Source organism: Erythrolamprus reginae, chromosome 1, assembly GCF_031021105.1.
Source record: "Erythrolamprus reginae isolate rEryReg1 chromosome 1, rEryReg1.hap1, whole genome shotgun sequence".
NCBI classification, from domain to species: domain Eukaryota; kingdom Metazoa; phylum Chordata; class Lepidosauria; order Squamata; family Dipsadidae; genus Erythrolamprus; species Erythrolamprus reginae.
Window position 1 is genome coordinate 398,699,258 of NC_091950.1, and position 22,369 is coordinate 398,721,626.

At 41.1% G+C, this 22,369-nt stretch overlaps 2 protein-coding genes across 3 annotated transcripts in view; both read left to right on the forward strand.

Moving 5' to 3' along the window:
- SUMF2 (sulfatase modifying factor 2) overlaps positions 1–22,369 on the forward strand; it is a 323,736-nt gene that overhangs the window by 247,322 nt on the left and 54,045 nt on the right. The window lies entirely within an intron of this gene.
- TPST1 (tyrosylprotein sulfotransferase 1) overlaps positions 9,114–22,369 on the forward strand; it is a 39,278-nt gene continuing 26,022 nt past the window's right edge. The window contains exon 1 of one of the 2 annotated variants that reach the window (XM_070735134.1): positions 9,114–9,572. The gene's annotated coding sequence lies outside the window, so the exon portion shown is untranslated. Of the gene's footprint in view, positions 10,471–22,369 lie in introns of both variants that reach the window. The other variant, XM_070735135.1, reaches the window with a different exon arrangement.

The window sequence follows — 22,369 nt, forward strand, 5'->3', positions numbered from 1 at the left end:
AAAGGAATCATCAGTCTGAGTATTGTATTGGCAGTTCTGTGTTAGCAAAAACTTCAGAAGAGAAGAATTTAGAGGCAGTGATTTCTGACAGTCTCAAAATGGGTGAACAGTGCAGTCAGGCGGTAGGGAAAGCAAGTAGAATGCTTGGCTGCATAGCTATAGGTATAACAAGCAGGAAGAGAGAGAGCCTTCTGCGCATGTGCATAGAGTGAAAAAGTGTGTGCGACGGGAACACACATGCACAAAATGCACACTTCCGAACCAGTAGAGAAGGTAAGTAGATTTCACTGCTGGTATACAGTCATCATCTGTGCAATTTATTGCATGGACAAATACTTTAAAGTCCAACGCATTATCCAAAAGGCTGTTTTCACTTCAGCAAGGATGACTTAAAAGAAAAAACACCTAGTATGGTGCCAAGAGTAGAATTTTGTGCGGAACAGGCTATGAACTCAGTTGTGTTCTCATCTGAAAACTAATTCCTCAGTAGTACGTCACTTCTAAGCACATTTTTCCACATGGCTAGATGATGATGATGATGATAATAATAATAATAATAATAATGATAATAATTATTATTATTATTATAATTTATTGGATTTGTATGCCACCCCTCTCCGTAGACTCGGGGCGGCTAACAACAATAATAAAAGCAACATGTACAATCCAATAATAAAAAACAACTAAAATCCCTATTATAAAACCAAACATACACACAAACATACCATGTATAACTTGTAATGGCCTAGGGGGAAGGGCTATCTCAACTCCCCCATGCCTGGCGGTATAAATGAGTCTTGAGTAGTTTACGAAAGACAGGGAGGTTGGGGGCAGTTCTAATCTCCGGGGGGAGTTGGTTCCAGAGGGCTGGGGCCGCCACAGAGAAGGCTCTTCCCCTGGGGCCCGCCAAACGACATTGTTTAGTCGACGGGACCCGGAGAAGGCCAACTCTGTGGGACCTTATCGGTCGCTGGGATTCGTGCGGTAGCAGGCGGTTCCAGAGGTAATCTGGTCCATTGCCATGTAGGGCTTTAAAGGTCATGACCAACACTTTGAATTGTGACCGGAAACTGATCGGCAGCCAATGCAAGCCACGGAGTATTGAAGAAACGTGGGCGAATCTTCAGGTATCAACAAAGATTAGCCTAACTCTGGCCTAAATTTCATTTGGGTTCCTTAAGAAGTTGAGAACACCTGGGCTTGTTTTCTTCAAAGTGCACCTGATGATCCACTGTATAATAATAAGATTTCATGTTAAAAGTAGATGGAATGTGGAAGCAAGAATCAGTTAATCATATACTGTATAAAATTACATTCTAATTATAGTGCCTTAATGGTGTCATCATTGTACATATTTTCAGCTTTTTCAGAGAGATGTTTCCTTTCAATAGAGAATCTGGAAAACAGGGAGAGTTATAAGTATAGAGACATTAAAACATTAGCAGTACAAGGTTCTTACTATGAATTTATGCTACAAGACGGCCTAGGCCGCAAACATGTTCAGCCATGACTTGAGAGAGACAAAAAAAAAGGTACTACTTTTTCCCTTTGCCTCTTTATGATAATACCATATCATAAAATTTTAATGGCGATCCAGTTCAATTTTATATTAGGAATGCCAAGGAGGACTTCAAAAGAGAATCTATGTTCATGTATTGGACAATTTGCTTTTCTATCTTGGTTAGGTAAATATAATGGCTGCGACGAGGATGAGGGAAAGGAGCACAGCATACACCAGAGATTAGGCAGTATGAGAGACAATCACCATCTGAAATGCATATAATAACAACAGAGTTGGAAGGGACCTTGGAGGTCTTCTAGTCCAACCCCCTGCTTGGGCAGGAAATTCTACACTACTTCAGACAGATGGTTACCCAATATCTTCTTTAAAACTTATAGTGTTAGAGCATTCACAACTCCTGGAGGCAAGCTGTTCCACTGATTAATTGTTTTAACTGTCAGGAAATTTCTTCTTAGTTCTAAGTTACTTCTCTCCTTGATTAGTTTCTACCCATTGCTTCTTGTTCTACCCTCAGGTGCTTTGGAGAATAGTTTGACTCAATCTTCTTTGTGGCAGCCCCTGAGATATTGGAACACCGCTACCATGTCTCCCCTGGTCCTTCTTTTCATTAAACTAGCCATGTCCAGTTCCTGCAACCATTCTTCATATAGTTTTAGCCTCTAGCATGGAAGCCTAAATGTTAGATTGGGTGAATGGATGAGGCAGACTCAAGTTCATTGACAACAGCAGTTCTTTATTCAAGCAACTATGTACAATTCAGCAGCTCTCTGTCTGCCAGCTCGTCCTTTGAGAGAAAAATGTAAAGAATGATGGTTTATTTTTGTAAAGAAAGGAAAAAGAGAGCAGCCATATTTTGTTACATAACCAAAATATATATTTTATACTCAAATGGCCTCATGGGGAACTGTCGGACTGCTCAGCCAATCGGCTTTGAGTATTTTCCCGCCGGAATGGAGGACCTGATTGGAGCCTTATTGCTCCAGTCTCAGTAAAGTAAACCTAATGTTGCTTGCCAAGATAAGAAGGGTAAAAACGGATGGATAGAGATTTCCTCAGCCAGTTCTTTTCAGGAAGTAGGTAAGGCACAAGAAGTCACAGAAGCAGCTGGAGTCTGGATCAAAGTTATTTCTGATAAAACACATGAGTTGGAGTAGTCTATCCGAAAGGTGTACATACAGCTGTGATGGCACAGTGGTTAGAATGAAGTATTATATTGGTTAATTCTCACAGGTTCAAGGTTGACTCATCCTTCCATCTATCCGAGGTTGGTAAAATGAGGACACAGGTTTATTGGGGGCAATATGTAGACCCTGTAAACTGCTTAGAAAGGGCTGCCAAAAACTGAGAAGCAGTATTAATTTAATTTAATTTAATTTAATTTAATTTTTAATTTAATTTAATTTAATTTTTAATTTAATTTAATTTAATTTAATTTAATTTAATTTAATTTAATTTAATTTAATTTAATTGCTGCCCCACTCTCCAAGGACTCTTGTAGTCTACAATATCTAAAAAAGACAATTTAAAAACAATCATACAATCATACAATCTTCTAGTGGCCGGATCTGGAGGTCTATCATATGATCACTGGCCCCCAGGCCTGCCGGCAGAGCCAGGTCTTAAGGCTTTCTGGGAGGCCAGTAGGGTGTGGGCAGTACGGCTCTCAAGAGGTAGTTGGTTCCAGAGAGCCGGTGCTACCACAGTGAAGGCCCTCCCCTAGGGACCTGCCAACCGACACTGCTTAGCCAATGGGACCCAGAGAAGGCCATCTCTAAAGGCTCTAATCGGTTGCTGGGAGCTATGCAACAGAAGACTGTCCAAAAGATAGTGTGACCCCAAGTATATAAGTCCAAGTGCTATTGCTGTTACTACCCTGTTTCCCCAAAAATAAGACGTACCCCGAAAGTAAGGCATGTCAGAGGTTTTGCAGAATTTGCTAATATAAGACACCCCCCGAAAATAAGGCGTAGTCAAGTTTACATACGGTATGGTGGAAAAACATACGGTACCATTCAAAACTGTTCATAGCGGTACCGTAATAATGTGGGGCCCCCTGCTGGCCCCTTCCATCGCTTTGTACCGTCCAGTACAGCAGACACAGTCTGCTGTTGTCTCACCGCCATTACAGTCTCCACTACAGTGCGTAAACTGTAGTTCCTCTGGTGGCCGGAAGCTGCAATAGCGGGAGTATACTGCTGTACCATATAAGGGCCGTCGTTTGTGTGTGTGGGTGCCATACTGACAGGTACCGTAATCAGTGTACTGTATGGTACACTTTCTTTGGGGGTGTCAGCTTTTCTGCCTGTGAATTTGTCTTATTTGAGAAATATAAGGCACCCCCCGAAAATAAGACGTAGCACAACTTTTGGAGCAAAAATTAATATAAGACAGTGTCTTATTTTGGGGAAAACACGGTATATGCCTCTTTGCAATCAATGTCACCGAAAACATCACAGCAGATGTTATTCTCTCTATAAAAATACAGAAACTCCCCCCCCTCCAAGTATTTATTATTATTATTATTTATTATTTATTGGATTTGTATGCCGCCCCTCTCCGCAGACTCGGGGCGGCTAACAACAATGATAAAAAACAACATGTAACAATCCAATTTAATAAAACAACTAAAAACCTTTATTATAAAAACCATACACACAAACATACCATACATAAGTTGTAATGTCCTAGGGGAAGGAATATCTTAACTCCCCCATGCCTGGCGACAGAGGTGGGTCTTGAGTAATTTGCGAAAGACAAGGAGGATGGGGGCCATTCTAATCTCTGGGGGGAGTTGATTCCAGAGGGCCGGGCCCCCCACAGAGAAGGCTCTTCCCCTGGGGCCCGCCAAATGACATTGTTTGGTCGATGGGACCCGGAGAAGGCCAACTCTGTGGGACCTTATCGGCCGCTGGGATTCGTACGGTAGAAGGCGGTTCCGGATGTATTCTGGCCCAATGCCATGTAGGGCTTTAAAGGTCATGACCAACACTTTTGTCATCTGATGTTTCCTAATATGGTAACCTTTGTCTTCTCAGATCCACTCCTAGTTTAGGTCTCAACTCTTTTTTCTTCCTGGCAATATTAGAATGATGCTCAATCATCCTGACAGAGGATCTTGCTGTTGTGTACAATCAGCTCTACCAGACAGGTAGCATTTGTCTTATGACAAGGGAAAAAAATGGAAGGATGGTAGCAAATATCATACCCTTATAAAAGGCATGACTGCAATATTATCAGGCTGACGATGGGAGGTAACGTTAGGCTGTATATCAGTTACATGTTTGCTGAAGTAAGTAGGGTAAATATGGTATTCATTTCCAGATACAGGCAGTTCTCGACTTACAATTGGGATCAGAATTTCCTTCACCAAGCAAGGCAGTTTTTAAGTGAGTCTACCCAATTTTACAATCATTTTTTGTCAGAGTTGCTAAATGCATCACTGTAATTATTAAATGAATCCTAGAGTCTTTAAATAAATCTGGCATTCCCCCTTGACTTCGCTTGTCAGAAGTTGACTGGGAAGAGGGCAGAATATGGTGACTATGTGACTCTCGGATGCTGCAAACTTCTTAAATACAGGAACAATTGCCAAACACTCCAATTTTGATCATGGGAAGGCTGTAAGTCGTAAGTGCGAGGAACAGATACTGTATGAGATAAGCTTTTTTTCCAGTGCTGTTGTAACCTTGAATTGTCACTAAATGAATGGTTGTAAGTTGAAAATTTTCTGTAGTCAAGACTTGCGAGACCTTGCTTTTCCTTGCCTTCTGAAACACAAACTTCTTCTGCATTTTCTAGAAAGGCCCATTTATTTGTTCTCTTTGTTCCCTTGCTTACTTTTCTTAACCTTTCATATTATCTATCGGACCTGTTTATTTTGGCAACTTGTAGGTGCCCTTTGGTCTCTAGGCTTATTAGATGACAAGCAACTTCCTTGAAACTTCTTTCTTTCTCTGAGTTATGTAGATTTTATCTCCCCTTTATGTTCCTGCTAGTTGAATATAAGAGCTACGACATTGTATCCGATCAGAACAGAGCAGGTCAACAAGTGCATACATCAGAAACTCAGGCAGAGAATTGCATTTCCGTGGCAGAAAGTAAAACAAAATTTATTTTATTTTATTATTTATTTGTTTGTTTATTTGTTTGTTTGTTTGGATTTCTATGCTGCCCTTCTCTGCAGACTCAGGGTGGCTTACAAAAATGGGAATAAAATACCATACAAAATGTAGCAACAGAAACTTAAACATAAAACTAATATTAAAACCCCAAATATATAAAAACCAGGCATTCCCATTCATTCTAACTACAATCATGCAATCATATCATAGACTGGAGATGTTAAAGCTCAATGGCCCCAGGCCTGCCGGCAAACGTATGTTTTTAAGACCTTGAGAAAGGCCAGGAGGGTGGGGGTAATGCGGATCTCTGGAAGGAGTTGGTTCCAGAGGGCCGGGGCAGCCACAGAGAAGGCTCTTCCCCTAGGGCCCGCCAACTGGCATTGCTTAGCTGACGGGACCTGGAGAAGGCCAACTCTGGGATCTAACCGGCTGCTGAGATACGTGAGGCAGAAGACGGTCCTGTAAGTAATCTGGTCCTAAACCATGCAGGGCTTTATAGGCCATGACCAACACTTTAAATTGCATCCAGAGACCAATAGGCAATCGATGCAGCTTGTGGAGTGATGGTGAGATGTGCATATGCCTGGGAAGGCCCATAATTGCTCACGCGGCTGCATTTTGCACTAGTGTCCAAATGTTCAGAGTAACCAATCCTCGAGGTGATGAGAGCATGAGTGACTGTGAGAAGAGACTCCCTGTCAAAATAGGGCAGCAACTGATGCACCAGGTGAACCTGTGCAACGCCCCCCTTGCCACAGCTGAAAAGTGATGTTCTAAAGTCAGCTGTGGATCAAGGAGGACTCCCAAGTTGCGGACCCTCTCTGAGGGGGTCAAAAGTCTCCCCATGATCTTGTGGGCAATACTTAGATCATGTTTAAGGCTTCGTAGTTCTAGGCTTTCTAGACCCAGGATTGTAAGTCTAGTTTTGTAGGATATTCTGTTTCAAGTGGAGGAGTGAAGGGCTCTTCTGTTGCAGTATCGTTGGACATTTTCGAGGGTGTTAATGTCCGAGATGTGATATGGGTTCCAGACAGATGAGCTGTATTGTTGGTCATCACTTCTATTTTTCTTCAATTGCCCAGCATTAGAGACCTTTTCAAAAAGGCAGTTCTGCTCATAATACGATGAGCCCCCAGTATGAGTTGATGCCTGCCAACGATCCATAGCTCTGTATTCTTGGCCCTCTAAGACAGTGTTTCCCAACCTTGGGAATGTCCTTGGAAGGCAAAACCCACAGTCACTCCATCTTGTTGGGGTTAAGTCTGAGCCTGTCAATACCCATCCAAACCTAAACAGCTTCCAGACACCGGCACATCACCTCCATTGCTTCACTGAATTGACACGGGGTGGAAATGTACAGCTGGGTGTCATCTCTGTACTGGTGGTAACTCTCCCTGTGTGGTCGGGTGATCTTACCCAGCAGTTTCATGTAGATATTAAACAGCAGAGGGAAAGGACCAGCACACATCAGGATGGTTTTGTCTACTTCTTTCGAAATGACCAATTCTGAAAATTCAACCCAGAGAAGCTAGAAGTGGTAGAAACTGGAAAATGGGCTGTTCAACTGAGGTGGCTAGGCTATCAGGATGTCAGTCTCAATCAAGCTGGAGCCTGATATTTTTTATATATCTCTGAATTTGTCACTCATTTTTTCTAGTAAAATCTCCAGAAGGCTAGAACTTTTTAATTTACTTAATTTAATGGATGTCCAAGGGCTGCTTCTGTGTTGGTTGAGGTACCCTTGGGTACCATTTTTGGGGGGTCAAGGGAAAGGGAGGGTTTTGCCTTCTCTTTCTGCTCAAGATCCTCATGGACAATTGGTGGGCCACTGTGTGACACAAAATGCTGGACTCGATGGGCTTTGGCCCTATTCAGCATGGCTCTTTTTATGTTCTTATTCTTTGGTTGTGAGCTGCCCAGAGTCCCTTGGGAGCTGGGTGGCATACAAATCCAAATCAATCAATCAATACATTTTGATGATGTGCCTTATAAGTTAATGTTGACTTTTAGCCACTATTCAGATAGGCTTTCTTCAGAATGATAGCCCCCATCCTGTCCTTCAGGTCTTCCAAAAGCGCCCCCATTGCAAGTGCAACTAAAACCATCCACCTTGTTTATTTTATTTATTTATTTATTTTGTCCAATACAAATTGAAAGTTAAAGAGAATAAAAACATGTAGTAGTAAATATCAGGGAAAGGATAGAAGAAAAGATATGAGAATGGAATATGTCAATGAGGAATAGAGGAAAAGATATATGAATGGAAGAAAAGATATATAGATATAGATATAGGAGGGGCAATTGGACAGGGGACAGAAGGCACACTAGTACACTTATGCTCGCCCCTTACTGACCTCTAAGGAACCTGGTGAGGTCAATTGTGGATAGTCTAAGGGAAAAATGTTGGGGGTTGGGGGTTGACACCACGGAGTCCGGTAATGAGTTCCACGCTTCGACAACTCGATTGCTAAAGTCATATTTTTTACAGTCAAGTTTGGAGCGGTTGATATTAAGTTTGAACCTTTTGCGTGCTCTTGTGTTATTGTGGTTGAAGCTGAAGTAGTCGTTGGCAGGCAGGACGTTGCAGCATATGATCTTGTAGGCAATACTTAGATCATGTTTAAGATGTTGTAGTTCTAGGCTTTCTAGACCCAGGATTGTAAGTCTAGTCTCATAGGGTATTCTGTTTCAAGTGGAGGAGTAAAGGGCTCTTCTGGTGAAGTATCGTTGGACATTTTCGTGGGTGTTGATGTTCGAGATGTGCTATGGGTTCCAGACAGATGAGCTGTATTGTTGGTCATCACTTCTATTTTCCTTCAATTGCCCAGCATTAGAGACCTTTTCAAAAGGCAGTTCTGCTCATAATGCGATAAGATTTATTTATTTTTATTGATTGATTGATTTTGTCCAATGCACAATTAGGGTTTTAGTGGGTATACACATAGTAAAATACATGATGAAAGTTATAGAGGATATACTCATAGTAAAATATATCTAAGAAAAAATAGAAGTTATAGGAATAGAACATATCAAAGAAAGAATAGAAGAAGAGATATAGGAATAGAAGAAAGGTATAGGAGATATAGGAGAGCAATAGGACAGGGGACGGAAGGCACTCTAGTGCACTTGTACTCGCCCCTTACTGACCTCTTAGGAATCTGGATAGGTCAACCATGGATAATCCAAGGGTGAAGTGTTGGGGGTTGGGGATGACTCTATGGAGTCAGGTAATGAGTTCCACGACACCTCGGTTACTGAAGTCATATGAGATGAGCCTCCAGTATGAGTTGATGCCTGTCAACGATCCATAGCTCTGTATTCTTGGCCCTCTAAGAGTCTTCGGCTCAGGACTTCCCAGGATCAAAGTTTAGAGACCTCAATCCTTTTTCTCACCTACTTCTTCAAAGTCCAACTGGGCGCTGCTTCGTTTGTTGTTGGGTATAAATTGGGGAGATACCCAGACGCTGGCTGACCCATACGGACCAAACATCTAAGCAGCGCTTCCTTTCCCCATCGTCGGAAACGCTGCGAGACCAAGCCAGGGACTCACTCAGCCCCTCCTCCCTCCCTGGAGGGGACTTCCACGTGTGTGTGTGAGGGGGACACACACAAACACCTCCCCTCCGCTCCCCCTTGAAAGGAACCGGGGGAAAGACCTAGGCAGGAGGACCCCGCCTCCTCCTGCTGTCCGTCTCTCGGAGGCAGCCAATAGGGCGCGGCGACACGTCGGCCTATCCGGGAATGCTTGTGATTTCCATGGCAGCGCCTCTGCGGGACCGAGCGGACTAGCTCCTTGGCGAGGCTTGGGGGGAAGAAGAGAAAAGGAGGCGAAGCGAAGCGGAGGGAGCGGCGGCTGGTCGGTCGGGGGAGATGGGGCCCCTGCGAAGCTCGCTGGCAGGAGAGGAAGCGATCCCTGGGCTTCGCAGCAGGTAGGGTTTACCGAGCAGGAGAGCTCTCCCCGGGGCTAAGCAGCGGCTGTTAGTTTCCTCTTTTTCTCTCTTTTCTAATTGCCGATGGAAAAGGAACTGCGTTGTCTTTAATTCCTCCGCTTTTACTATCGCCTGTGCGTCGGGGGAGGAAAAGCAACACCAGGAGGAGAGCTCCGATTTCAGGATTGAGAGGAACTGCGCGCCGCACGTGCTCCGGTTTAGCAAAAAAACCAGCCTTTTGCTGTCAGGACAATAACGAGAGTTGGAAGGGACCTTGGAGGTCTTCTAGTCCGACCCCGACCCCCGTGCTCAGGCAGGAAACCCCGTACCATTTCAGACAAGCGGTTGTCCGATACTCTTTGTAAAAAACTTTGGAGCATTTATAACAGGAGGCAAGCAGTTCCGCTGATCAATTGTTCTAAGATTGAAGAGTCTTTGCTTATCTATGCTCGGAAACATTCCCTCCCTCCCCGCAGCCTCTTTTAAAAAGTCATTATTAGTGACTAAACCAGTTAGGTTTTAGCTAAAGTCCAGAAGATGAAGGATGGAAAGGCAGAAAAATAAATGTCTTCTTTCGCTTGATGTTTTCCTTTCTGTTGGCTAGCTTTAGCTGTGAAGAGGGAAAAATTGGTATTGAGTTGGCATGCATAAAATTCCTCCATTAAAAAAAAAGCAAACTAAAACTCTTCTGAAAGTTCCACTTTTACCCTCTCTTTATATCAATTTTCACTAGAAAATCATATAGATAGAAATTGTAGTCTGTGTGTGCTCGGTGGGATGGTATGTTTATTTTTTTTATTAAAAAAAGGCTTTACTTAATACATTAGTTCCAGACATTCTACTCAAATTTATCTTCAAATCTAGCTGGAAGATTGCTGAGCTAAAAAAACAAGATCTGGTATGTACTTAATTTTTAATTGGCTATTTTCTATAATATGGAGTTGCAGATTTGCAACAGGACAAAGTATGTTTTAAAGACTAAACTGTAACTGGGGGCTAAACAGCTTAGAATTTCTGTTTTCATATTGCAATTTCATGGGTTTCTCAGAAGGCAGACACATTAAATTCAATTCTACAGATATATGAAGTATTTTATGAATTTCACATCAAGATGTACTGTGTTCTTATTTTTTAAAAAATAATGTGCCTTGCTGGGTGGTGAATTGCTGCAGATTTTTGACAAAGGCTAACTGTTCATATGTTCAATTACAAATCAAACATACATTTTTTGTTTGTTTTTTGTTTACAAAAGGGTGAATGTAAACCTTGGTTTGTTTTTTTACAACTTAGCATATTGCATGAATGCTGGCTAGTTTAGTCTGTGGCTAGGCTCTGGCTAGTTTGCCTGTGTGAACCTAGAAAGTGAGTTAATTTAAGAACTAGCTTAAGGGTGTTGTAGTTAAGGAATCAACCCATTTTCAGGGATAAAAGTAACAAAGTTTAGCTGGCCAGTTTAGGGGTCACTTTCAGTGAATTTTAATTTAGGAGGGATCTTGGAAATTATACAGTCCAACCACTTGTTCAATGCTCTAATACACTATTATAGCGAAAACCATTTGAGACCAGACTAATCTTTTTAGTTCACTGCCCTGTTTGCTTATTATATTCATAATCAATCTTTTCTCCATGATTCAAGGCTGAGTACAGGTAGCCCTTGACCTACAATTTAAATTGAGCGCTCATAAGTTACTTTTTCAAAGCCTTTGTAACTTTGGTCACTACCTACATTTGAATGGACTGGCTACATAGCTTTTCCTTCTATAAGGAATCGTACATTTGTGGTACACAGTTAGGCCAGTTTTATAATCATAATAATCATCATTGAGTAGTTCTGGGAAGAGGTGTTTTTTTTGGAGAAGATGTTAAAATGCTGTTAATGGTTTGAACTTAGATTCTTTTGTGGAGAATGGTGAATTCCTTTAAAGTTATAATACAGATATGCTTACCTTATATAAGGCTGGGGAAGGAGAGGAATTGTAAAGACATATCTTGACAGGCTCTGGATGAAAAGTCAAATTTCTTGATATTTGATGCAATATAAATCCTCCCCCTTTTGGAGAGTGAGATTGGTAATTGGTAAATGGTTTGAATTGGCAGGGTTTGCTATAAAAATTATTGCATGAATTCATATGTATATGGATTTTAGGTCAACATGCTTATTTTAAAAGAGAAACTTGACTGTTGAAACTGTTGTTATCCAAGATAGAAAAAGAAACAAAAGCTGGAAAAAAAACATTTGTGGGACCTAAACTTGATATGCTTTTAACTACCTTGTACCTTTTAATTCCTCAGATATATTAAATGCAGTTCCCAGTTAAGAAAAAAAAATGTCTGAACAGTTTTAAAATACATTCAAACTGACTGACTGACTGACTGACACAAAGTTGTCAGGTAATAATAATCCAGATAGAAAGCATTTTCCTCTGATACAAAGGAGAGAGTTTTAGTTTACTCCCTCCTCTTCCTACATAGAGGTCACCTCCGCCTTCAACCACAGATAAGAACATAAGAAGAGCCATGCTGAATTGGGCCAAAGCCCATCAAGTCCAGCATTGTGTGACACACAGTGGCCCACAAATTGTACATGGGGATCCTGAGCAAATTATTAATTCCTTCTTTTTAAATTATTATTATTAGAGTCAAAAGGGACCTTGCAGGTCATCTAGTCCAACCCCCTGCTCGAGAAGGAGACCTTACACCACTCTAGACAGATGGCATTCTAATCTCTTTTTGAAAGTATCAAGCGATGCAGTGTTCACAACCTCTACTGGCAAGCCGTTCAAATGGTTGATTGCTCTCACTGTCAGAAAGTTCTTCCTTATTTCCAGGTTAAATTTCTCCTTGGTCAGATCCCATCCATTGCTCCTGGTCTGTCCCTCTGGTGCCCTGGAAAATAGTGTGACTCCCCTTCTCTCTGTGACAACCCCTCAAGTATCTGAAAACTGCTTTCATGTCCCCAGTGGACCTCCTCTTCACTAGACTATCAGTGCCCAGTTTCTGCAAACTTTCCTCTTATGTCTTGGTTTCCAGTCCCTTTATCATTCTGCTTGCTCTCTTCTGTACTTTCTCTAGAGCAGTGATTTTCAACCTTTTTTGAGCCGCGGCACATTTTTTACATTTACAAAACTATGGGGCACATTGAGTGGGGAGGGGGGGCGGCTAAAAAAAGTTTGGACAAAAAAATTTATCTCTCTCTTTTCCTCCCTTTCGCTCTATTTCTCTCTCCTTCCCTCTTTCTCTCCCTTCCTCTTTTTTCTCTCTCACTATCCCTTTCTTTCTCTTTCTTCCTTCCTCTTTTTTGCTCTCTCTCTCCCTCCCTACCTCCCTCTGTCTTTCTCTCTCCCACCTTCCCTCCCTCCCTCTCTTTCTCTCTCTCTCTCTTTCTCTCTCTTTCTCTCTCTCTTGCTTGCTTTCTCTCTCTTGTTCTCTTTCTCTCTCTCTCTTGCTTTCTTTCTCTCTCTCTCATTCTCTTTCTTTTTCTCTCCCTTTCTTTCTTTCTCTCTCTTGCTTTCTTTCTCTCTCTCTCTTGTTTTCTTTCTCTCTCTCTTGTTTTCTTTCTCTCTCTTGCTTGCTTTCTCTCTCCTGCTTGCTTGCTTTCTCTCTCTTGCTTGCTTGCTTTCTCTCTCTTTCTCTCTCTTTCTTTCTCTCTCTTTCTTTCTTTCTCTCTCTCTTGCTTTCTTTCTCTTTCTCTCTCTTTCTTTCTCTCTCTCTTGCTTTCTTTCTCTCTTTCTTGTTTTTTTTTCTCTCTCTGAGCTTTGCGGCACACCTGACCATGTCTCACGGCACACTAGTGTGCCAGGGCACACTGGTTGAAAAACACTGCTCTAGAGTTTCAATTTCTTTTATAGTGTGGTGACCAAAATGGAATGCGGTACTCTAGGTGGGGTCTAACTAGGGCATTATTATAGTATTCCTTTCTTCTATTCCTATATCTCTTCTTCTATTCTTTCATTGATATGTTCTATTACTATATCTTCTTTTCTATTCTTTCATAGATATATTTTACTATGAGTATCTCCTCTATAACCTTCATCGTGTATTTTACTATGTGTATATATATACCCACTAAAACTCTCATTGTGTATTGGACAAAATAAATAAATAAATAAAAATTATAAAGTGGTATTAGAGTGGTAGTTAAGCCAAGCTGAGAGATACAGATGGAAACTTCTTTTTAATTTTCAAAATTAGTTTCTTGGTTCATTGCTTCCTGGTGGTCTCAGTGTTTGGCTTTGGATATCTGAATTTATGAACTCCGAATTTAGTGGTGGGACATGGGATGTTAAAAAGAACGATCCAGATTAGGTTAACAAAGCTGGGTCTGTTACAGAATTTTAAAATATTTTCCTGCAGAAAAAGAGTTTTAGCAGGAGCACTACCCTAGATTAGCTGCTTAAAGCTTAAGTAAAATTTTGAGGAATTTTTTCAACATGTATCCTGAAATGTAGAGATAAAGGTTTCCAGACTTTATGCCAGAATAAGCCTTGGCTGAATTTTGACATTGTATATACCAGTGATTGCAAACCTTTTTTGGTTTGTGTGCTAAAAAAAAGGTGTGTGTAGTATGCTAGCATGTGTGCACGTGCCCATACCTGTTCCCTACCCCCCCATGCATGCGCAACCCCCGTGTTGCCCCCCCTGTACATGCGCACAGGCCTTACTAAAGCCTGGTGCTTGAAGAAAAATGCCCAAGTGGGCAAACCGGAAGTGCATTTTCCAAACTTCCGGTTTGCCCATTGTGCTGTTTTTTGCACTCCAGGAAGCTTCCCTGAATCCTTTGGAGTACAAAAAACAGCACAACGGCAAAATGGAAATTCGTTTTTCCAAACTTCTGGTTTGTCCATTAGCCATTTTTTTTTGCCTCTGGAGCTTCAGGGAAGCTTCCTAAGGCCGAAAATCAGCTGGCCAGCGCACACATGCATGCTGGAGCTGACACAAAGTCTCGCGTGTCCTCTGATATGGCTCCGCATGCCATAGGCTCACCACCACAGGCATATACTGTTAAATTCTGCATAAATCTAATAAATAAATAAATAGTTTGCTTTTGGTGTATCTTAGTACAGTAGTACCTCTACTTAAGAACTTAATTCATTCTGTGACCAGGTTCTTAAGTAGAAAAGTTCTTAACTAGAAGCAATTTTTCCCATAGGACTCAATGTAAAAGCAAATAATGCGTGCAAACCCATTAGGAAAGAAATAAAAGCTCGGAATTTGGGTGGGAGGAGGAGGAAGAAGAAGAGGAGGAGGACAGCCGCTGCCAAAGGAAGAAGGTGAGGTGAGGGGGAATCAAAACCCCCCAAAACTTTAAGACTTAAAAAAAAAGAGGAACTCTGAGGCGGCAAGGAGGAGCACGCGCTTCCCATACACCCGGCACGAGGCTGCCTCCTATACACTGCGCCAGAGAGAGAAACCCAGGGGGAATGGCAGGAAACTGGCCCGGCCTTTGTGCCCCTCTCAAATTTCCTGGGGAATTTTTCCGGGCTTGGGTTCTTAAGTAGAAAATGGTTCTTAAGAAGAGGCAAAAAAAGTTCTTAAGTAGAGGCATTCTTAAGTAGAGGTACCACTGTATATGGTAAAATAGATTCTGCTCTGAATAGCCATAAAATCAAGCATTTAAATACATTTGCCCCTTTAGCTGACTCCACTAAGAATCTATTGTGGTACACATGGATTTTCCCAACTTTTGGTTAGGTCACGCAGTGTTCCCTCTAATTTTTTGGGGGGGTGGGAGGAAAAGTATAGTGTCTGAGCGGCAGTCCCTTCGGGACTGGGCGGCACAAAAATAATAAACAAACAAACAAACAAACAAAAAACCCACCCTGTTTTGCCTCAGAGAATTTCAAAATAAAATACTGTACTGTGTCTATAACAGTTAGCTCATAATAGGGCAACTCTATCAATATCAAAATGCCACTTAAATAGTTGAGCTAGTTTCAAACTAGATTTTGATTTTCTTTCTCTCTTCCTTACTCCCATTCTTTTTCTTTCTCTTTTCCTTCCTCTCTTTTTTCTATCTGTTTCCCTCTCTTCCTCTCTTCCTCTCTCTCTCCTTCCCTCTCACTCTTTCCTTCTCGGCTTCTGGGCAGGTTTGGAAAACTCTGAGTTGATGATGATTTTTAAGTGAGCGATTGCTCACTGCTCAGCTTAGAGGGAACTATGGTTAGGTGTGCCCACTTTCAGGTTTGTCTTTTTATCCATAAAGATAGTAGGGTATGCTTTTAACGAAGAAAGCAAAAGGATTTGTGCCTATGTCCAATGTTTTTTTGTATTAGAACACATTGCATTTTTATGCTGCTCTGCAGTAGAATTATGGAATACTAAATACCTTAAGGTAAATGTACAAAGAAAGGTTGATGTCCTTATGCCCTCCTTTGATGCATTGCCTAATAATTGTACTAGTTACTTCAAAAACATAGAAAGAAGTTGGCGTAAAACTGTATTTCTTAAATCTTTTTGCTCATGGCATGCTTCCAATCTTTTCTTTTTCCTCCTGAGGGCTCTGTGCAGATCTCATTACCATTGAAAAAAAGTGCCAGTTGCATGCATGGCTTATAAATAGAATATTTATTTTTATTTATAATAAAAGCAATATTTGCAGTATACAGGTAGTCCTTCATTTACAGCCCCAGTTGGGACCGGAGCTTCCATTGCTAAAGGATGTTAGCTGCTAAGTGAGTCATATCTGATTTTACTCTCTTTTTGCCATGGTCATTAAACAAATATGTAAATGTAAATCTTGATACTTTATTAAAGAATGGGAAAAGGTGAAACAGTGATGCTATGTATAGGATAGATATGGTTTTCAGAAGAACGTGTGGAAAATTAAGCTGGATTCTTCTAGACCTTTCTGTTACCTCAGAATCTTACAAAATGGAGTCTGGCTTCTCAGCATGCCTTCCCCCCCCCCCCCCCCCCCCAGAATCTATGGAGTCTACGGAGAGGGGCGGCATACAAATCTAATAAATAAATAAAATAAATAAATAAAGAATGAGGGATAATGGGAATATGGGTGCTCTATAACAGTGTTTCCCAACCTTGGCAACTTGAAGGTATTTGGACTTCAACTCCCAGAATTCCCCAGCCAGCAAATGCTGGCTGGGGAATTCTGGGAGTTGAAGTCCAGATATCTTCAAGTTGCCAAGGTTGGGAAACACTGCTCTATAGGGTCAAACGTAATCAAACTAATTTCCAAACAGTGAAAGATTGTGTTTGGTTACCAGATAGAGCTCAATACACATTAAAGAACAACAGCAATAAAAATATGCAACTATATGCTGGAGGAATGGCAGGGAGGCTGGTTATAAGTTAGTTTTTTCAGTGCCATAGTAATTTTGAATGATGTTAAATATAAGTCCAGGACTCACTGTAATACAGCTTGCTTTTCTATTGCCCCACCTTGGCACAACAACCACAACAACACCACAAGAGCACACAACAGATTTAAACTTAATATCAACCGCTCCAAACGTGACTGTAAAAAATATGACTTCAGTAACCGAGTTGTCGAAGCGTGGAACTCATTACCGGACTCCATAGTGTCATCCCCAAACCCCCAACACTTTACCCTTAGATTATCCACGGTTGACCTCTCCAGATTCCTAAGAGGTCAGTAAGGGGCGAGTACAAGTGCACTAGAGTGCTTTCCGTCCCCTGTCCTATTGCTCTCTTATATCTCCTATACCTTTCTTCTATTCCTATATCTCTTCTTCTATTCTTTCATTGATATGTTCTACTGTATTACCATATCTTCTTTTTTATTCTTTCTTAGATATATAACCTTCATCATGTATTTTACTATGTGTATATAGATATATACCCACTGAAACCCTCATTGTGTATTGGACAAAATAAATAAGTAAGTAAACAAACAAACAAATAAATAAATAAAAAATATGATCCGGGCTTACATTATGTGTTTTTCGCCTATGGCTCCCTTGAAATATCTTAAGGTCCCCAGATATAGGCAAGGTTATGTCATCTTCATGTTTTTTTAGAAGCATCTCAGAAACTATTGACTGGCAACAATGAGGACACCAAAAAATCATAGAGTGACCCAAACTGAAGTAGGATAATCTCTGGTTTCATGTTTCCCCCTGGCCTTTATTTGTGGCTCTTGAACTATGCCCGTTCGCAAGATAACACTATCACACCCAAACCAAAAACAGGATGAGTTGGGATGAACCATGTTAACCTGTCCTGCTGTGGAAAGCCCCCTGATGTTCTCCAAGGTTTGCTAAGCTTGATCTGTAAATTGAAGGGTGCTCTTCAGCTGAGAAAGGTTGCTTGTCAGATCTTTCCCACCTTCGCTGGATTGAGCCTGTGCCCTTCTGCCCCTGACCTATAGCTGTCTTTTAAAAAATGGATGGTGTGGCTAAATAAGCCCCTGTTCCTATCTTGTATCTAGGGGTGGCTATTAGACTCATTCCCTTCCATTGATCAAAAGCATAAAGAAATCTGAGGCAGTATATTTAAATACAGTGTTACCTCTACTTAAGAATGCATCTACTTAAGAACTTTTCTAGATAAGAACCGGGTGTTCAAGATATTTTTGCCTCTTCTTAAGAACCATTTTCTACTTAAGAACTCGAACCTGGAAAAATTTCCCAGAAAATTTGAGAGCTGCACGAAGGCCCGGCTAGTTTCCTGCCATTCCCCCTTTAATCCCGGCCATCTCCAGCTTTTCTGGGCTGTTAGAGGAGCCTTTCTGTGGCGCTTAAGGAGGCTTTGGCAGTCCAGAGCGGACGAAGCATTTTCCTTTCTCTGGGCGCTTGGAGAGGGAATACACTTCTGCCAGTGGCCAGAGAAAAGAAATGCTCCCTTCGCTCTTCCTCCTCCTCCTCCCACCCAAATTCCGAGCTTTTATTTCTTTCTTAATGTGTTTGCACGCATTATTTGCTTTTACATTGATTCCTATGGGAAAAATTGCTTCTACTTACAAACTTTTCTACTTAAAAACCTGGTCACGGAACAAATTAAGTTCTTAAGTAGAGGTACCACTGTACTAGGTTCTGAAGATGGAGAATAAAGCAAGGCTACTATCCTAATGCTGTACTCTGGGCCTCCTGGACCAGGACCTGGAATGGACCTGGAGCACTCCCAACCGGGTTCTCTTAAAAGCACAATATTTGCTTGCTATTTCTTAGTCTGATTAGGCAAAGTAGCAAGGTTGATATTTGCTTTCAAATCACACTGAATTCTTTTTGCAGAAAGAGTTAAAAGTACAGTAGCTGAGGTTCTCTTATCCAAGGCATCCATTCCCCAAGGTAATTGAGGAAGGCTTTCTGCTGCCTCTGCTTTGCTAGAGTGGCTGGTTCAAGCCTGCTTTCCCTTTTCCATCTGCTGTTTCTGTACAAATGACTCTTCCAAGTTTTAATGTCAAACTTCTGACTTAGCTCTGGGGAGCAATTTTGTGCCCTGGGGCTTGAATGGCTCCTATGACCAGGATGGCATTTACTCTCTGATAGTACAGGAAGTTTAGAGCATTCTGTGCCAGGGAAATTTAATTTGATTGATTATCTATCTGTTTTGATATCATGCCTGTTTCTACTTTGGGAAAGGAGTGGGTGATAAGGTACTACCAGTGCCTACTGACATCTCAAAAGAGGTGGATAACTCAAAAACAATTTACCTGCCCTCTGCCCTCCCACCCTTGGTTAATAGAAGCAATAAATATTTTCTCGAATTGGCTTTAAAATCACCTTCTCCCAGGCTGTATTTTTATAATAACTGGTATTGAATGCGGATTGTGCCTGAATGTATATTTCTTGACTACTGCAGCTAATCAGGACATTGGGCTGTTCTGGTTTCAGGAATAGCCAACCAGATGCAGAATGAGGACAACAGCCTCGAGCCTTTAATATGCTGCTCATGTGCAGGGATGCTTTCTTTAAAAAGCTATAGTTGCCAATTAAATATATATCAGCAACTCTCAAGTGCAAAGCACATTCTTCAATGAGATTAAGATAGATCCAACCGCCCCCTACACCTTTCGGTGTTCTTCCTGTTCAGTGTGTCTCTACCTTATCAGATCTTAGATGTTTTGACTTCAACTCCTAGAATTCTCCAGCCAGTAGGAGGAATTGAAGTCCCACACATCTAAAAGCTACTAAAATAGAAAAATACTGTCTACCTCATTCCAAAAGGCTACATCATTCCACCTTTATCTTGTGACAGTTGTTGACTAGATAACATTTAGTTCTCAGCTAAGGATAAATGTCTCCATCCTTGTGATTTTCTCCAGGGCTTTTTACAACAGCCATCTATAAGATAGTAATTCAGTACCCTTATCTTCCTCAGGTGAATATTCTGTAAATGATCAGACCCCTGTTCCATTTGTGTGTAGTGTCCTGTTTGGTTTATTTGATTGGCACATTTCTGATAACTCTATTGAAATTGCTGGTCTACATTCCATTAAATGTAATTCCATTAAATGTAATTTCAAAGGTGGAAATGTAATTTCAAAGTGAGGAATTTCAAAGTGAGGAATGAAAACATGCTAGTGGGGTGATCCAATAAATGAGACCGTTCATCTCTGTTTGGTACCTTTAATGCTTTAGCCCTTCATCTTCTAACAGTGCAGATCTGTGCTTGAAATGCTTGATGTTGGAATTTGGGATTCTTCCTTTTTCAGATGCAGGATGGAATTGAGGATCGGATGTCCCTCTGGTAGCATTCCCCCTTCCCCTTTGCAACATTAAGAGGGCATTAATTTTGACAGCCAGTGATGAATACTTCTTTGAATTAAATTACAGCCCTGGTGACTTCAAGGATGTGTTCAGCTCTAGAAGAAATATTTTAGGGATTGATAGCATGCTGGTGAAGGAGATGACCAGGCTGAGTTTGAGGGAAGGGGGTCAAATGCATCCTCAGTCATGAGTCCCTTCGTGCCCAAAAGAGGTCTAAATCCATCTCACCTTGGATTACTTCTACTCTTATCTCCCGCTAATTTCAGATTCTTGTAGAGAGCTCAAGCTTACAATAAAATCTTTATACCCATTTGAACTGTCTGTCCTGATTTTCCTGTGCTTGACAGCTAGGTCCTGTCCTGGTAGTTAGTGATAGTTTGATTGATTATGTACCATTAAATTATTTTTGACTCCTAGTGTCCACATAGATAGATTTTTCTCCATCATGATCTAGATCTGTCTTGTTCTTTTATGTCTCCTAATGTTCTTTTAGGTCACCACTGGAACAGAGTCTATCCTCTTCCCATTCTTTCCACCTTTTCTAGCATCAGACTTTTTCCAGAGAGGTCTGGAATATGTCTGAAATAGAATAATAATAGTTTATTATGCCCTAAGTGAGAACTTGGGATTGATTTGTTCAATGATCTATTGCTTTGTTTTCCTGCCTGTATTTCAGCAGTCTTTTCCAATACCAAAGTTAAAAAAAAATAGGTATTACAGTTTTTTTTCTTGGTATGTGAAATAGGAAGGATTTTTTATGGTTATTTAGATTTTGTTTTTATTTCTTTTTTTGTAATATTTGGGAACTGTTTAGAACCTTGTTTGGGATTGAGCAGCATATACATTGCATAAATAAAATAAAAATAACAGATATATGCATCTTTGCTGGCTTAGGGGGCAAACAAACAAAGCCACATCCTTTCCTGGAATACTCCTAAACTCAGTTTTTGCCACACCCTCTGTTTTGGCCTTCCTGATGGAGTTACTGAACCTCCCATGGAGGCAGCTCAAAATTCTGTTACTCGCCTTTCCCTTGGGAGGCTGGAGCCCCAACTCTGCTCTTCAGAGGGGGAATATGACTGAATTTATGGTTTCCTGGACACCATCCCAGAACATTGGATTGTAACCTATGTGTAACTGGAGAAGGTTGCTTCTAAATGGAAGATAAAAAGACTAGTTTTTATTTTGCTTTTGGGATAAATGACACAGCTGTTGGTTTAGAACCAGTTATTCATCTTGTGTTATATCTGGGCTGCTCAGAGACTTGTAAACTGCATCAAAGGCAAAGTGCATCCTTTAAGTCAGAGGTGTCAAACTCGCGGCATCACTCGCAACATTTTTCCCATTCGTGGAGCTGGGTGGGTATGGTCTGTACATGACACATTCAATTATGTCTAAGGAGAATGATCCAATGCAATTTGGGGACACATTTCAGTCTAGTAAGGTGGCAAAGCACAAGGAATAAACATTTGTTCATACCTCTTTCAGCTGTACCTTTCCAGAGTTAGCAACATTGTACATAGAAACATAGAAGACTGACGGCAGAAAAAGACCTCATGATCCATCTAGTCTGCCCTTGTACTATTTTTTGTATTTTATCTTAGGATGGATCTATGTTTATCCCAGGCATGTTTAAATTCAGTTACTGTGGATTTATCTACCACATCTGCTGGAAGTTTGTTCCAAGGATCTACACTACTCTTTCAGTAAAATAATATTTTCTCATGTTGCTTTTGATCTTTCCCCCAACTAACTTCAGATTGTGTCCCCTTGTTCTTGTGTTCACTTTCCTATTAAAAACACTTCCCTCCTGGACCTTATTTAACCCTTTAATATATTTAAATGTTTCGATCATGTCCCCCCTTTTCCTTCTGTCCTCCAGACTATACAGATTGAGTTCATTAAGTCTTTCCTAATACGCTTTCAAATCACACTGAATTCTTTTTGCAGAAAGAGTTAAAAGTACAGTAGCTGAGGTTCTCTTATCCAAGGCATCCATTCCCCAAGGTAATTGAGGAAGGCTTTCTGCTGCCTCTGCTTTGCTAGAGTGGCTGGTTCAAGCCTGCTTTCCCTTTTCCATCTGCTGTTTCTGTACAAATGACTCTTCCAAGT